The sequence below is a fragment of the Bos indicus genome, chromosome 3 (assembly GCF_029378745.1).
Source record: "Bos indicus isolate NIAB-ARS_2022 breed Sahiwal x Tharparkar chromosome 3, NIAB-ARS_B.indTharparkar_mat_pri_1.0, whole genome shotgun sequence".
In the NCBI taxonomy this organism is placed as follows: Eukaryota; Metazoa; Chordata; class Mammalia; order Artiodactyla; family Bovidae; genus Bos; species Bos indicus.
In genome coordinates this window covers 114,169,612-114,187,827 of record NC_091762.1, presented here as the reverse complement: position 1 = coordinate 114,187,827, position 18,216 = coordinate 114,169,612, and the positions used below count along the sequence as shown (strand labels likewise).

Below are 18,216 nucleotides of genomic sequence, written 5' to 3'. Positions count from 1 at the left end.
TCTGGATTCCTTTTATTTCTTTTTCTTCTCTGATTGCTGTAGCTAGGACTTCCAGAACTATGTTGAATAATAGTGGTGAAAGTGGACACCCTTGTCTTGTTCCTGACCTTAGGGGGAATGCTTTCAGTTTTTCACCATTGAGAATAATGTTTGCTGTAGGCTTATCATATATAGCCTTTACTATGTGGAGGTAGGTTCCTTCTATGCCCATTTTTTAAGAGTTTTAATCATAAATGGGTGCTGATTTTGTCAAAGGCTTTTCCTGCATCTATTGAGTTATCATATGATTTTTTATCTTTTAATTTGTTACTATGGTGTATGACATTGATTGATTTGTGTATATTGAAGAATCCTTGCATCCCTGGAATAAATCCAGTTTGATCATGGTGTATGAGCTTTTTGATACACTGCTGAATTCTATTTGCTAAAATTTTGTTGAGGATTTTTGCATCAGTGATATTGGACTGTAGTTTTCTTTTTGGGGTTGTCTTTGTCTGGTTTTAGTATCAGGGTGATGGTGGCCTTGTAGAATGAGTTTGGAAGTGTTCCTTCCTCTGCAACTTTTTGAAAGAGTTTTAGAAGGATAGGCATTAGCTCTCTCTAAATGTTTGATAGAATTCTGTGACGAGCCATCTGGTCCTGGGCTTTTGTTTTTCAGGAGCTTTTCGATCACAGCTTCAATTTCAGTGCTTGTAATTGGGTTGTTCATAATTTCTATTTCTTCCTGGTTCAGTCTTGGAAGATTGAACTTTTCTAAGAATCTATCCATTTCTTCCAGGTTATCCATTTTATTGCCATATAGTTGTCTATAATAGTCTCATAATCATTTGTATTTCTGCATTGTCTGTTATAACCCCTCCTTTTTCATTTTTAATTTTGTTAATTTTATTCTTCTCTCTTTTTTTCTTGATGAGTCTGGCTAAAGGTTTGTCAGTTTTGTTTATCCTCTCAAAGAACCAACTTTTAGCTTTATTAATCTTTACTATTGTTTCTTTCATTTCTTTTTCACTTATTTTTGCTCTGATTTTTATGATTTCTTTCCTTCTACTAATTTTGTTTTTTGTTTTTTTATTCTGCTTTTTCCAGTTGTTTTAGGTGTAAATTTAGGTTGTCTATTCGAAGTTTTTCTTGCTTCTTGAGGCAGGATTGTGTTGCTATAAACTTCCCTCTCAGAACTGCTTTTGCTGCATCCCATAGGTTTTGAGTTGTCGTGTTTTCATTGTCATTTGTTTCTAGAATGTTTTTTATTTCCTTTTTTATTTCTTCAATAACCTGTTGGTTATTTAGAAACGTGTCGTTTAATCTCCATGTGTTTGTGTTTCTTGCAGTCTTTTCCTTGTAATTGATATCTAGTCTCATAGCGTTGTGGTCAGAGAAGATGCTTGATATGATTTCAATTTTTTTAAATTTACTGAGGTTTGATTTGTGACGCAATATTGTGGTCTATCCTGGAGAATGTTCCATGTGCACTTAAGAAGAAGGTGTATTCTTCTGCATTTGGATGGAATGTCCTGAAGATATCAATGAGATTCATCTCATCTAATGTATCATTTAAGACTTGTGCTTCCTTATTAATTTTCTGTTTTGATGATCTGTCCATTGGTGTGAGTGGGGTGTTAAAGTCTCTTATTATTATTGTGTTACTGTCAATATTGTGTTATTTCTCCTTTTAATGTCTGTTATGCAAAAGTAGGAAGTCAAGAAACACCTGGATTAACAGGCAAATTTGGCCTTGGAATATGGAATGAAGCAGGGCAAAGACTAATAGAGTTTTGCCAAGAAAATGCACTGGTCATAACAAACACCCTCTTCCAACAACACAAGAAAAGACTCTACACATGGACATCACCAGATGGTCAACACTGAAATCAGATTGATTATATTCTTTACAGCCAAAGATGGAGAAGCTCTATACAGTCAGCAAAAACAAGACCAGGAGCTGACTGTGGCTCAGACCATGAACTCCTTATTGCCAAATTCAGACTGAAATTGAAGAAAGTAGGGAAAACCACTAGACCATTCAGGTATGACCTAAATCAAATCCATTATGATTATACAGTGGAAATGAGAAATAGATTTAAGGGCCTAGATCTGATAGATAGAGTGCCTGATGAGCTACGGAATGAGGTTCGTGACATTGTACAGGAGACAGGGATCAAGACCATCCCCATGGAAAAGAAATGCAAAAAAGCAAAATGGCTGTCTGGGGAGGCCTTACAAATAGCTGTGAAAAGAAGAGAAGCGAAAAGCAAAGGAGAAAAGGAAAGATATAAACATCTGAATGCAGAGTTCCAAAGAATAGCAAGAAGAGATAAGAAAGCCTTCTTCAGTGATCAATGCAAAGAAACAGAGGAAAACAATAGAATGGGAAAGACGAGGGATCTCTTCAAGAAAATCAGAGATACCAAAGGAACATTTCATGCAAAGATGGGTTCGATAAAGGACAGAAATGGTATGGACCTAACAGAAGCAGAAGATATTAAGAAGAGATGGCAAGAATACACAGAAGAACTGTACAAAAAAGATCTTCACGACCCAGATAATCACGATGGTGTGATCACTGACCTAGAGCCAGACATCCTGGAATGTGAAGTCAAGTGGGCCTTAGAAAGCATCACTATGAACAAAACTTGTGGAGGTGATGGAATTCCAGTTGAGGTATTCCAAATCCTGAAAGATGATGCTGTGAAAGTGCTGCACTCAATATGCCAGCAAATCTGGAAAACTCAGCAGTGGCCACAGGACTGGAAAAGGTCAGTTTTCATTCCAATCCCAAAGAAAGGCAATGCCAAAGAATGCTCAAACTATCTCACAATTGCACTCATCTCACACGCTAGTAAAATAATGCTCAAAATTCTCCAAGCCAGGCTTCAGCAATATGTGAACCGTGAACTTCCTGATGTTCAAGCTGGTTTTAGAAAAGGCAGACAAACCAGAGATCAAATTGCCAACATCCGCTGGATCATGGAAAAAGCAAGAGAGTTCCAGAAAAACATCTATTTCTGCTCTTTGACTATGCCAAAGCCTTTGACTGTGTGGATCACAAGAAACTGTGGAAAATTCTGAAAGAGATGGGAATACCAGACCACCTGATCTGCCTCTTGAGAAATTTGTATGTAGGTCAGGAAGCAACAGTTAGAACTGGACATGGAACAACAGACTTGTTCCAAATAGGAAAAGGAGTTCGTCAAGGCTGTATGTTGTCACCCTGTTTATTTAACTTCTATGCAGAGTACATCATGAGAAATGCTGGACTGGAAGAAACACAAGCTGGAATCAAGATTGCCAGGAGAAATATCAATAACCTCAGATATGCAGATGACACCACCCTTATGGCAGAAAGTGAAGAGGAACTCAAAAGCCTCTTGATGAAAGTGAAAGTGGAGAGTGAAAAAGTTGGCTTAAAGCTCAACATTCAGAAAACGAAGATCATGGCATCCGGTCCCACCACTTCATGGGAACTAGATGAGGAAACAGTGGAAACAGTGTCAGACTTTATTTTTCTGGGCTCCAAAATCACTACAGATGGTGACTTCAGCCATGAAATTAAAAGATGCTTACTCCTTGGAAGGAAAGTGATAACCAACCTAGATAGCATATTCAAAAGCAGAGACATTACTTTGCCAACAAAGGTTCGTCTGGTAAAGGCTATGGTTTTTCCTTTGGTCATGTATGGATGTGAGAGTTGGACTGTGAAGAAGGCTGAGCGCCAAAGAATTGATGCTTTTGAACTGTGGTGTTGGAGAAGACTCTTGAGAGTCCCTTGGACTGCAAGGAGATCCAACCAGTCCAATCTGAAGGAGATCAGCCCTGGGATTTCTTTGGAAGGAATGATACTAAAGCTGAAACTCCAGTCCTTTGGCCACCTCATGCGAAGAGTTGACTCATTGGAAAAGCCTCTGATGCTGGGAGGGATTGGGGGCAGGAGGAGAAGGGGACGACAGAGGATGAGGTGGCTGGATGGCATTACTGACTCGATGGACGTGAGTCTGGGTGAACTCCGGGAGTTGGTGTTGGACAGGGAGGCCTGGCGTGCTGTGCTTCATGAGGTCGTAAAGAGTCAGACATGACTGAGCGACTGATCTGACCTGATCTGATCTGAATGTCTGTTAGTGTTTGTCTTATGTATCAAGGTGCTCCTGTGTTGGTGGAATAGATATTTAGAATTGTTATGTCTTCCTCTTGGATTCATCCCTTGATCATTATGTAGTGTCCTTCCTTATCTCTTGTCATCTTCTTTATTTTAAGGTCTATTTTGTTTGCTATTAGGATTGCTACTCCAGCTTTCTTTTGCTTCCCATTTGCATGAAATAAATTTTTCTATCCTCTCACTTTCAGTCTATATGTGTCTTTAGGTCTGAAGTGGGTTTCTTGTAGACAGCATATATATGGGTCTTATTTTTTCATCTATTCAGCCAGTCTGTGTCTTTTGATTGGAGCATTTAATCCATTTACATTTTAAATAATTATTAATACATATATTCCTATTGCTATTTTCTTAATTGTTTGGTGTTGATTATGTAGATCTTTTTTCTTCTCTTGCATTTCTTGACTATATAAGTCCCTTTAAATTTGTTGTAAAGCTGGCTTGATGGTAATGAATTCTCTTAACTTGCGTTGTCTGAAAAGCTTTTGATTTGTGCATCAATTTTGAATGAGATCCTTGCTGGATACAGTAATCTTGACTGTAGATTTTTTCTTTTCAGTACTTTGAATATATCCTGCTATTCCCTTCCAGCCTGCAGAGTTTCTGCTGAAAGATCAGCTGTTAACCATATTGGCTTTCCCTTGTATGTTACTTGTTGCTTCTCCCTTGCTGCTTTTAATATTCTTTCTTTGTGTTTAGTCTTTGTTAGTTTGATTAGTATGTGTCTTGGCATGTTTCTCCTTGGGTTTATCCTGTATAGGACTCTTTGTGCCTCTTGGACTTGACTATTTCATTTTCCATGGTGGGGAAAATTTAAGTTATAATCTCTTCAAAATTTTTCTCATACCCTTTCTTTTTCTCTTCTTCTTCTATAATTCAAACCCCTATAATTCAAATGTTGGTGTGTTTGATATTGCCCCAGAAGTCTCTGGGATTATCTTCAGTTCTTTTCATTCTTTTTACTTTATTCTATTCTTCAGAAGTTATTTCCACCATCTATCTTCCAGCTCACTGATTCATTCTTCTGTTGCAGATATTCTGCTATTTATTCCTTCTAGAGTATTTTTAATTTCAGTAAATGTGTTGTTTGTCTATGTATGTTTATGCTTTAATTCTTCTAGGTTTTTGCTAATTGATTCTTGCATTTTCTCCTTTTTGTTTTCAAGGTTTTTGATCATCTCTACTATCATTATTCTGAATTCTTTTTCAGGTAGTGTGCCTATTTCCTCTTCATTTATTTGGACATCTGTGTTTCTAGTTTGTTCATTCATTTGTCTAGCATTTCTCTGCCTTTTCACTATTTTTTTTTAACTTATTGTGTTTCAGGTCTCCTTTCCCCAGGCTTCAAGGTTGAATTCTTTCTTCCTTTTGGTTTCTGCCCTCCTAAGGTTGGTCCAGTGGTTTGTGTAAGCTCTCTATATATGCTGAGTTTGTTTGTTTGTTTGTTTGTTTTTCGCTTGTTTGTTTGTTTTTCCTCTGATGGGCAAGTCTGAAGTGAAATGAAGTCACTCAGTCATGTCCAACTCTTTGCGACCCCATGGACTGTAGCCTACCAGACTCCTCCCTCCATGGGATTCTCCAGGCAAGAGTACTGGAGTGGGTTGCCATTTCCTTCCCAAGGGGATCTTCCCGACCCAGGGATCGAACCCAGGTCCCCCGCATTCCAGGCAGACGCTTTAACCTCTGAGCCACCAGGGAAGCCATGGTAATCCTGTCTGCTGATGACTGTCTGTTTTGTTTGTTGTTCAGATGAGGCACGCTGCACAGGCTGCTACTGGTGGTTGGGTGATGCCCAGTCTTGTATTCAAGTGCTTTCCTTTCTGTGAGTTCTCACCATCTGATACTCCTTAGGGTTAGTTCTCTGGTAGTCTAGGGTTTTGGAGTCAGTGCTCCCACTCCAAAGGCTCAGGGCTTTATCTCTGGTCAGGAATGAAGATTCCACAGTTGCTATAACATTAAGTGAGATCAAAACAAATACCCCAAAACAAGAAACCAAAGATGAACCCCAGGCAAAGGGCAGTTAAAAAAACAGGCAAATAATAATTAAAATAATGGAATATACACATATACATATATACCTATAAGCAAAGTCAAAACAGTCCAACAAAAATAAAGTACAGTAGATTGACCTGGTGAACAAAGGAAATCAAAAATTATATTTACCAGTTAAGAACAATGCTAACTAAAGCACAAAGTGGAAAACACAACTGAAGCAAGGTGCCAAGTTGGGGATAAAGCAATGAAACAAAACTAACGAATATGTTGAGAGGAAAGGAAAGAAAGAAAGAATAGATATGCAAAGTTAAATAGAGGTAGATGAAGATTTATCTACATTAAAGATTATCTGCAAGGAGAAAAGTACAGTAGGAAAGACAAACAAAGGAATAAAAGTAGAAAAAATATAATAGATTTAAAAAGTTAGAAATTAAAATTACAAAAAGGAGAAAAGAACAAAAAGTGAAAAAAGGAAGAAGAAAGAAAAACAGGGAAAAAAAAAGAAAAGAAAACTCCACAGAACTGCAGAAACCCAACGTAGAGGCAGAGGTTTATGACAACAATAAAAGGTGTGACTGAATACACACACACACACACACACACACACACACACACATATACACCCATAAGCAAAATCAAAGCAGCCCAACAAAAATAAAGTACGATAGACTGACCCAGAGAGCAAAGGAAACCAAAACTTATATCTACCAATTAAGAACAAAACTAAATAAACCACAAACTGAAAAACAAAGCTAAAGCAAGGTGCAAATTGGGGAATAAAGCAATGAAAATAAAACTAACAAATATGTTGTGAGGAAAGGAAAGAAAGAATAGATATGCAAAGTTAAATAGAGGTAGATAAAGAAGATTTATATACATTAAAGATTACATGCAAGGGGAAAAGGACAGTAGGAAAAGCAAACAAAGGAATAAATGTAGAAAAAATAATAACAGGTTTAAAAAAATTAAAAACTAAAATTTAAAAAAAAGAGAGAGAAAAGAAAATTTCACAGAACTACAAAAGCCCAATGTAGTGGCAGAGGTTTATAACAATAAAAAATGTGACTGAGAAAAACTAAATAGTCAAAAGCCTAACTAGATTTCAAAGTGGCAATAAACTCGACTTTCTTTTCCTGTGGCGTCTCTGCCCCAGTGAGAGCTGAGTGTGAAGATTGTGAAGATGGTGCAGATGCTTGGCTTGCGGGAACCCTGGTGGCACCCACCGTGCAGGGATAAGGACTGACTCTGCTGCAGGACTGCCCTATCAGTCTTTTTTTGAGCCTTTTGTAGCTGCCGATCAGAAGGTCTCCGGGCAGTCTTTCTCCATAGTTCCGCCCTTTCAGGCACTTAGAGGGCTCCCTTGCCTAGGGTCCTTCTCTGTTGTTTGGTGCATCAGGCACTTAAAGGGGCACCCTGGGTGGGGTCCTACTCTGTAGATCGAGGCATCAGGCACATAGAGGGGCCCCCCTGGCTGGGGTCCTACTCTGTAGTTCAGAACATCAGGCTTTTGATGGGCTAGCCTTTCTACTGTTCAGCTGCCAGTGTTGGCGTGTGGGGAGAGAGAGGCTATGGTGATGGCTCCACCCTCTACGTGTGACTCAGCAGTATCATCTTGCTTCCATGGCTGCCTGGCTTTCTTTCACAGTCACTTCCCACCGCAATATCCTCCTCACATCCCCTCAATCTGTCCACAGTCAACAGCAGCCCTCGCCCTGGGATTGCTCCACTATCCCCAAACTCCAGCTCCCAGCCACTGTGTCTTCCAAGGGACCTGTGCTTCCGTCTAGGGTGTGTATGGCTGTGGCAAGGACTGTCTTATTCTCATTCCATTTCAGTCAGTTCACTCACTCAGTCATGTCCAGTTCTTTGCAACCCCATGGACTGCCACAAGCCAGGCCTCCCTGTCCATCACCAAATCCCGGAGCTTGCTCAAACTCATATCCATTGAGTTGGTGATGCCGTCCAACCATCTCATCCTCTGTCGTCCCCTTCTCCTCCTGCTCTCAATCTTTCCCAGCATCAGGGCCTTTTCAAATGAGTCAGTTCTTTGTATCAGGTGGCCAAAGTATTGGAGTTTCAGCTTCAACATTAGTCCTTCCAATGAATATTCAGGACTGATTTCCTTTCGGATGGACTCGTTGGATCTCCTTGCAGTCCAAGGGACTCTCAAGAGTCTTCTCCAACACCACAGTTCAAAAGCATCAATTCCTTGGCACTCAGCTTTCTTTATGGTCCAACTCTCACATCCATACATGGCTACTGGAAAAACCATAGTTTAGACTCGATGGACCTTTGTTGACAAAGTAATGTCTCTGCTTTTTAATATGCTGTCTAGGTTGGTCATAACTTTCCTTCCAAGGAGTAAACATCTTTTAATTTCATGGCTGCAGTCACCATCTGCAGTGATTTTGGAGACCCCAAAAATAAAGTCGTCACTATTTTCACTGTTTCCTCTGTTTCCCCATCTATTTGCCATGAAATGATGGGACCGGATGCCATGATCTTAATTTTCTGAACACTGAGCTTTAAGCCTACTTTTTCACTCTCCACTTTCACTTTCATCAAGAGGCTCTTTAGTTCATCTTCACTTTCTGCCATAAGGGTGGTGTCATCTGCATATCTGAGGTTATTGACATTTCTCCCGGTAATCTTGATTCCAGCTTGTGTTTCTTCCAGTCCAGCGTTTCTCATAATGTACTCTGCATAGAAGTTAAATAAACAGGGTGACAATATACAGCCTTGATGAACTCCTTTTCCTATTTGGAACCAGTCTGTTGTTCCATGTCCAGTTCTAACTGTTGCTTCCTGATCTGCATACAGATTTCTCAAGAGGCAGATCAAGCGGTCTGGTATTCCCATCTCTTTCAGAAATTTCCACAGTTTGTTGTGATCCACACAGTCAAAGTCTTTGGCATAGTCAAATAAAGCAGAAGTAGATGTTTTTCTGGAATTCTCTTGCTTTTCCTATGATCCAACAGATGTTGGCAATTTGATCTCTGGTTCCTGTGCTAAATACAGCTTGAACACCTGGAAGTTGTCATTTCACAGACTGTTGAAACCTCTCTTGGAGAATTTTGAGCTTTACTTTGCTATCATGTGAGATGAGTGCAATGGTGCAGTAATTTAAACATTCTTTGTCATTGCCCTTCTTTGTGATTGGAATGAAAACTAACCTTTCCCAGTCCTGTGGCCACTGTTGAGTTTTCCTTATTTGCTGGCATATTGAGTGCAGCACTTTCACAGCATCATCTTTTAGGATTTAAAATAGTTCAACTGGAATTCTAGCACCTCCACTAGCTTTGTTCATAGTGATGCTTCCTGAAGCCCACTTGACTTTGCACTCCAGGTTGTCTGGTTCTAGATGACTGATCGCACCATCATGGTTATCTGGGTAATTAAGATCTTTTTTGTATAGTTCTTCTGTGTATTGTTGCCACCTCTTCTTAATATCTTCTGCTTCTGTTAGGTCCATACCTTTTATGTCCTTTGTACCCATTTTTGCATGAAATGTTCCCTTGGTATCTCTAATTTTCTTGAAGAGATCTCTAGTCTTCCAATGATGTCTGCTTTGCCTTAAATATATATCAGAATCCTAACACGTTCCACCCTTTCGTCTGCAAAATGGAGGCCAGAATGTCTAGAAGCTGTCACATGACGCTGGCATTTGGAGACTCCCCAGGAAGGACATCTTATGACTTTATTCTGGTTAATTACCATGAAACTTGTGAACCAGTGATGAGAAAGGCAGCACACTTTTATACAAGCCATGTCACCCACTGCTTTATCTTTTAGCAGACAATACAGGTTCCTTCTCTGTGATGCTGCCAACTCCAGGACTTCTGTGACACTGGCTCCCTAGTGAGAGCCTTGAAGCTCTTGTGCTTCCTCAGGGGTTTTGACTGTGTCAGGCTTTGTGGAGAGGTTCCCATTTCTGGTTAGGACCCTAAGCGACCTTGAGCAGACTCTGACGCAGATAATTCCACATGGCCCTAGGGGAAGCTGCCTTGTTCGTCTGGGCTGTGGTTTTTCCATTTTTTTAAAAAAGGGAAACCAGCTGTCCCCTGAGTCATATTATTGTGACCGGTAGTAACTCCCTGAGAAATGTCTGTAAAAGTTATAGGGTTCAAATCAATACTGGGTAAAATTAAGCAGTTTGCTGTGTCTCCTTCTAGAAAAGGATTTTGTAAAACAGCATCAGTTTTCTGGGGAGATCTGTCTATGGGTTTTTCAAATTGGGAGCTGAACTTGCAGATGGACCAGGGGGTGAGGACAGGCCAGCACATCCAGGACAGTCCTGGTTTATCTGCACGAGCCCCTCCTGCCCCTCTGGCTAAGAAGCTGTAACTCAACCCAAGAAGCTGTTAGAACAATAAGCTTGCACATAACATAGTTGGCTGCTTCCCAAGACGGCAGGCTGAGCACAGCAGTGGCTTGATTTTGACGCTTATGCCTAAACTCCTCTACTTTGGGGGGCTCAAATAAAACTGCAGAGAGGTGTCAGTTACTTAGAAATGGCAGACTCTTCTCCTTTGCTTCATTTTCCAGATGAGTGCTTCCGTCACTAGCCCTGTGTCAGATATGCTCAGTGAGGGCTCAGTTGCTCACTCAGTCATGTCTGACTCTTCGCAACGCCATGGACTGCAGTCCACCAGGCTGCTCTGTCCATGGGATTCTCCTGGCGAGAATACTGGAGTGGGGTGCCATTTTTCTCCCCCAGAAAATCTTCCCGATCCAGGGATCAAACCTGCATCTCTTGTGTCTCCTGTATTGTCAAGCAGATTCTTTACCACTAGTCTACCTGGGAAGCCCATGTCAGATAGAATTGTTGGCAAACAAAGACTGAATTATGTACAGAGGACTTGTAAAGGACTATTGGAAAAATGGATCAGAACTTAATCATTTCTCTAGAGAAAAATTGTTTTACTCTTACAAAGTACAGTGGGTCTTAGTGATGTCGGTCCTGGTCATTGGGCAAGGAGATATCTGCTCAGGGATGAAGTTTGGGATCTTGGCATGAGCAGGAGAGTGGTGGGCGGATGTGGACCAATTCATCCACACTTGTAGAGGAATCATGACTTCTGCTCGTAAGTTGCTGTTTTGTTTGTTTGTTTTGTTTTGCTTTGATGTGAACTGTTTTTAAAGTCTATTGGATTTGTTACAATACTGCTACTGTTGTTTATGTCCTGGTTTTTTGGCCATGAGACATGTGGGATTGTATCTTCCTGACCAGGGATTGAACCTGCACCCCCTGCATTGGAAGGTGAAGTGTTAACCACTGGACCACCAGGGAAGTCCCCCATCTATAAGGTGATGGGTTGGAGTCGAGGCAGCATTCTGTGGCCCTGGAGCCCTGCAAGTCAACTCATTCATCTGTGCGTCCATCCCTGGATTTGATCTCAGCCCTGTGCTATTCTGCCTGTGAGCATCTGCTTGAGTTTGGTGTAGGGCACACTCAGGGCTGTCCATCTGCCTTCCCTCCCACTGCTTGGCTCACAAGTTATTTCTAAGAAAGTTTCCTCCCCAAAACCTCCAAAGTAGATTGAGGTCCCTGTGCCTTAGAGTTCTTACAATACCTCTTTGCTTCCTTCCATGTTACTCAGCACATCATACTGTAACTGCCTCTTCTACTAGATTGCAAATTCCTGGCAGATAGATATTTTTCTAAATTCATCCTAGAGTTCCCAAACCTGACATAGCAGCCACTTGTATTAGTCAGCTACTGCTGTGTAACAGATCACCCCAACCAACAAGCAAACAGCAGAGCCCAGATTAAAACCAGTCTCTGGAGTCTGATTTAGAATTCTCTTCCCTATACCCTGACTCCTCTAGGTTAATAAAAGACTCCCCAAAACTACTGGCTGTGGATGTGACATCATAGAGAGGAGTGAATCACATATCAGTGGGTGCATTTACGGATTCTGTTGGTCTTGACCTCCTTTACATCCAAACACCTGTTCTAACTATGTGGGTGTCAGGGAGATTGTGAAGGTGGATCGCCTGTACCCTCAGGAGTTGCTATAACAGTTCTCAAAGTGGGGTCCCCAGAGCACCAGCATCACTCCATTACTTGAGCTCCACCCCACACCTACTGAATCAGAAACTCTGCAAATGGGGTCCAGCCCTGTGGCCTCACAAGCCCTCAGGTGATTGTGATGCATGTTTAAGTTTGAGAATCACTGATCCAGAAGTTTCCAGGTCACCACTAGCCCATGGTTGGCTGCCCTGGTGGTACATGGGGCCAGTGAAGTAAAGGAGACCTTAATACATCAAGATATCCTCCCATGTCTATGGGCACTGCAGTCAGAGTCAGGAGTGGAGAGGGTGGAGAATGGATTTATGTAATAAGCTTGTTGTGGTTGCTTGATCTTACATTTGACAGCAGCAGGTTGGGAAGACTGGCTGAATTGTCCCACAGAACAAAGGGATGATTCCTTTTATGTGTCACAGCATGCCCCCTCTTTCTCAGTCCTCTCTAGTCCTTGCCTTCCTAGGCTTAAAGTCTCACTCTGGTTCCTTTAAGCAGTTATCCTCAGTTTCATTTTTTCTGGCTCTGAGTGTGTAGAACCCCCAAACAAAACATGTCTGGTCCCATGGTGGTTCATGCTCGTGGCTCTGTCAATCTGCCTGTGTAGCCTTGGGAGTGGGAGGGGCGCCCCGTGATTCTGAAGATGCCAGGAGGTGGGAACGTAAAGGTGAGTCACACAGCCCAGGCAGCCCAGGTGAATGAAATGCTGCAGCTTCAGGCTGCACTGTTTCCTCTCTGCTTAAAGACGCAGCCTCCTCTTCCAGGAAGGCCACCATCACAGGCTGGGGTGGACCTCCACCCCTGTGCTCACCTCCGTGGCAGCAGTCTTCTGCTGCAACCTCCAGAGCTGCAAGCTGCTGACTCCTTATCTGCCCTGTGTTCCGGGTCCACGAGCCAGGCCTCTGTATTCCAGCAACTTCCCCTCTGACGTCCCACACGATGATTAACCGCACATAGGTGTCCAGTAGATGTTTGCTGAGGGAGCAAACACTCCAAAGAAGCCTTCCAGACTCTGGGCAAAGTTTCTGCCCAAAAGTCATGTGCGTGTGTGTGCATTTGAACACTGCATGTGTTCATGTGTGTGTGTGTGTTTGAGAGTATGTGCTTACCTTTAAGGGCTTCCCAGGTGGCTCAGTGGTAAAGAATCCACCTGCCAATGCAGAAAACTGGGAGACACAGATTCGATCCCTGGGTCGGGGAGATCCCCTGAATGAGGAAATGGCAACCCACTCTAGTCTTATTGCTTGGAGAATCCCATGGACAGAGGAGCTTTGTGGACTCCAGTCCATAGCGTCGCAAATCGTCAGACATGACGGAGCGACTGAGCATGCTTAGCTTTATATGAATATGTGTGCCTGTGAGTAGGTATGTACATGAGAGTGTCTATGTGTTTGTGTGTGTATCTGACTTTGTGTGTGTGTGCGTGTGTGTGTGTGTGTGTAATAAGGTGTATATCTCTGTGTGCCCCTGTAGAGGCGGACGTGTCCTGGGGGTGGGTGCATGGCATGCAGGGTGTGGCCAGAAGCAAAAACAGAACCATAAAGAAATTCACCATTCAGAAGGCTCATGTCAGAAGTGGACATCAGAGCAAGGCACTCCGAGAGGAAAATGCTAGATTCCAAAGCAAAACATGTCTTTCATTTTCTTGCTGTGACATTTGCTGGAACCACAGCCCTGGCTCCAGTGCCATGTGGTCAGTGTGGTTCTTTTCCTCACGAGGAAGTGAGAGCAGGTGCGGGTTCAGCTCTGAGCTCCTTTCCTAAATAACTTCCCGTCTGGGTTCCCCATTTGAGGCCTCAGTCCCCAGACTTCCCCTTTCCCCAAAGTCCCTGTGTCTTTCTGATCTAAGAGTTTAACCTCTGAGACCAGAGTGTGCCGACCCATGCTGGTCTCTGGCTTGTTTGCTCATGGCCTTCGGGATTTGCAGTCCTCGGTGTTCTGTCTGGGCAAGAGTGCGTGTACATGTGTGTGTGGAGATGGGGGAGAAACTGACGGACACAGATGGGATTACCTTTCAGGAGACAGGCAGAAGGATGAAGAAACGACAACCAGACAACAATTCCATATCCTCAAGTTACTAAAAGTCCTCCTGCCACCATCTTTGCAAGCTTTTCATTTAGGTCAAGAGTTTGGGGGCCAGGTTGTCTTCTCCTCACTTATAGGGAGATGGCTATATCTGTTCTCCTCTGCCACAAAAATACAGTGCAAGTATCATGCCCAAACTGGGTGCTTTACTTATCATTCCGCATATTTCTTTTATTAAATTAGTTTATTTATTTTCAGCAATTTGGGTCTGACCCAATAAGACAAGTCCTCACAAGGGACTAAGGCCTTCCTGGAGACAGTGTGAAATGGCTGGATTGGAAAGGGGCCAAATGCTGGCTTTGGAGATGGAGGGTCCACAAGACAAGGAAAGTGAGGGTCTCCATGGGTGGAGAATGACCCGTAGCTGATGATCCTCAAGAAACAGGGACTTCAGTCCCAAGAAATTGAACTCTGCCACCAATCAGAATGAGCTTGCAAGTAGATTTGCCCCTAGAGCCACCAGCAATGAAAGTAGGCTGCTGACCACTGTGATTTAAATCTTGTGAAACCTTGAGCACAGAAATGAGTTGAGCCCTGCCTGGATTTCTGAACCAGAAATCTAGAACTGTAAGCTATAAATAGATTTTTGTCTCAAGTCACTAAGTTGGTGGTATTTATTACATAGCAGTAGGACACTCATAACCCATTCCAGTACTCTTGCCTGGAAAATCCCATGGACGGAGGAGCCTGGTAGGATGCAGTCCACGGGATCGTGAAGAGTCGGACATGACTGAGCAACCTCGCTTTCACTTTTCATTTTTGTGCGCTGGAGAAGGAAATGGCAACGCACTCCAGTGTTCTTGCCTGGAGAATCCCAGGGACGGCGGAGCCTGGTGGGCTGCGGTCTATGGGGTCGCAAAGAGTCAGACAGGACTGAAGCGACTTAGCAGCAGCAGCAGCAGCAGCAGCAGCAGCAGCACGACACTCATATAGCCTGGCTACTTTCTTTGAAAGAGAAAGGGAAAGTTTAGAAGGAAAGAACACACATTACTATCTCGCTGAAGCAGCCTGCCACAGCTGCACTGATACTTGCTCTCCTACAGGGGAGAGAAATTGCTTTAACTACTATATCTTTGGGCTTCCCAGGTGGCTCATTGGCAAAGAATCCACCTGCCAATGCAGGACAATCCAGAGACTCAGGTTCAATCCCTAGGTCAGGAAGATCCCTTGGAGTAAGAAATGGCAACCTACTATAGTATTCTTGCCTGGAGAATCCTAGGGACAAAGGAGCCTGGTGTGCTACAGTCCACGAGGTCACAAAGAGGGAGACACAGCTGAGTACGCATGCACCATATCTTCACCAGCAATGACTTTTATAATTTTGTTTTGTTGACAAGTGAAAAATGGTGTCAGATGGGTATCCTTAAAGGCCTTGGAATAATCTGTTGGAGTGAACATTGTCATGGTCACCTACAATTACTCCTTAGGTAATAGTTCTGTGAATGGGGTAAAACAAAAGTATGTGTTTAATGATTTAGATCAGTAACTTCATAGCTTTCCAAAGAGCTCTCAGCCACCATGTAGAAGATCACGCACTCCTGCCAACACGAGTTTTAGTTGATTTTTTGTCTGTCTGTGTTTGTTTAAGTAAAATTTGTATTGAAATATGGCATTGTGTTAGTTTCCTAGGAATGCTATTATTTGCTCCAAGCAGATGTGTGTTCTCTCACAGTTCTGGAGGCCTGAAACAGACTTTGGCAGAGCCATGCTCCCTCCTAAAGCTTTAGGGCAGGGTTCCCCAACCTCCAGGATCCAATGCCTGATGATCTGAGGTGGAGCTGATTTAATATATTAGAAATAAAGTGCATAATAAATCTAATGCACTTGAATCATCCCCAACCCCTCACTCAACTCCTGCCCAGTCCATGAAAAAATTGTCTTCCACAAAGCCAGAACCTGATGTCAAAAAGCTTGGGGACCGCTGCTCTGGGGGAAGACCTTTCTGCTGTGGAGTAAGACATTTTCCTCTGCTAGGTTCTTCTGACTGGTTTAAGAATTAAATTGACATGAGACAGATTAACAAGAGAAAGCAAACAAAAGTTTAATAATATCTCCATGGGAGAGACCCCGAAAACTGAAACTCACTAACATGGCTGAAGTCCTTCCCTTAAACGCTATCTTCAGCTAAGGATAAGAGAGGAGGTTGGGGAAGTATATGGGGTTTCAAAGAGGAAGAAAGTGATTCTCGTAGAGATAGAAAAGCAAATGTCTGGTAAACACGTGTTTTCTGAGCCTGCAGGGACAACGGACACAGATGGACTCTGATCGCCAGGCCCTGCCAGTGTCCCCACCTCACCTGGCCCATATTTTTTGCCAGCATCGTTGGTGATAGCTCTCTTCTGCAAAAAGACCCTTTGTCTAAATTCTTTAGGCAGCCAAGGGAAAGGTAAAAAGTAAGACTTCCTGAGTCATCCGGTTCTTAAAAATAATCAGCCTAAAATAATCCCCACATCAAAGAGACACCTTTTGGGGTGGCCCACATTGCTCCCTGCCACAGCTCTGCCTCTTTCCAGCTCTGCTGTTGTCATTCCTGGAATTCCCTGGCTTGTGGACACATCACTCCAACTTCTATATCATCACATTACCCTCTCTTCTGTGTGTCTGCATTTTCCCTGTTTTTATAGGGACACTTGTTACTGGATTTAGAGCCCACACTTAATTACTCAACATTCAAAAAACTAAGATCATGGCATCTGGTCCCATCACTTCATGCAAATAGATGGGGAAAAAATGGAAATGGTGACAGGTTTTCTTTTCTTGGGCTCCAAAATCACTGCAGATGGTGACTATAGCCATGAAATTAAGAGACCCTTGCTCCTTGGAAGAAAAGCTATGACCAACCTAGACAGCATATTAAAAAGCAGAAACATTACTTTGCCGACAAAGATCCATCTAGTCAAGGCTATGGTTTTTCCAGTAGTCATGTATGGATGTGAGAGTTGGACTATAAAGAAAGCTGAACATTGAAGAATTGAAGAATTGATGCTTTCAAGCTGTGGTGCTGGAGAAGACTCTTGAGAGTCCCTTGGACAGCAAGGAGATGAAACCAGTCAATCCTAAAAGAAATCAACCCTGAATATTCATTGGAAGAACTCATGCTAAAGCTAAAGCTCCATTCCTTTGGCCACCTGATACAAACAGCTGACTCACTGGAAAAGACTCTGAAGCTGGGAAAGATTGAAGGCAAGAGAAGAAGGGGATGATAGAGGGTAAGATGGTTGGATGGCATCACTGACTCAGTGGATATGAATTTGAGCAAACTTCGGGAGATAGTGAACAACAGGGAAGCCTGGTGTGCAGTCCATGGGTCATAAAGAGTCTGACATGGCTTAGCAACTAAACAACTAATCCAGAAAGATCTCACCTCAAGATCTTTAACTTAAGTAAATCAACAAAGACTCGTTTTTCAAATAAAGGTCACATTCATAGCTACCTGGGGTTAGGACTCAGATAAATCTTTTGGAGGATCACCATTTACCCCAGTATAGACATCCAAATATAAAAGTCCACAGACCATAAGTGGATAATTCAATGAACTTTTACACACTGAACACCCCTATGTGACAACCGCCTAGAATGACACCAGAACTGCAGAGACCCCCCGACACCTCCTCTCCGCCAGCCCCTTCCCTCCTCCCCAGAGTCAGTCTCCATTCTGACCTCCGTCACTCCACTGGCTCTGCTCGCATTTGAACTTCATGTAGGTGGAATGCTGTGTGCCCAGCACTGGAGAGAACACCAGGTCTACTGTCTCCGTTTCTTCTGGCAGTACACCTAGAATCTCAAGAGAGCCACCTAACAGGAGAAGAAATAAGCAAAGGAGTTAATAAAATGACCAAACTTACTGTAAGTCCACCAAAGTAAGTCGCTTTTTTATTTAGAGATATGTAACTGAGAGACTTCACTTTCACTTTTCACTTTCCTGCATTGGAGAAGGAAATGGCAACCCACTCCAGTGTTCTTG

The 18,216-nt window shown here is 42.6% G+C and overlaps 1 long non-coding RNA gene across 2 annotated transcripts in view; it reads right to left on the bottom strand.

Moving 5' to 3' along the window:
• LOC109556557 (uncharacterized) overlaps positions 1-18,216 on the bottom strand; it is a 67,485-nt gene that overhangs the window by 17,412 nt on the left and 31,857 nt on the right. For both annotated transcript variants that reach the window (XR_011565954.1, XR_002180421.2), the window contains exon 3: positions 17,913-18,047. This is a non-coding gene — a long non-coding RNA (uncharacterized lncRNA). The remainder of the gene's footprint in view (positions 1-17,912; positions 18,048-18,216) is intronic.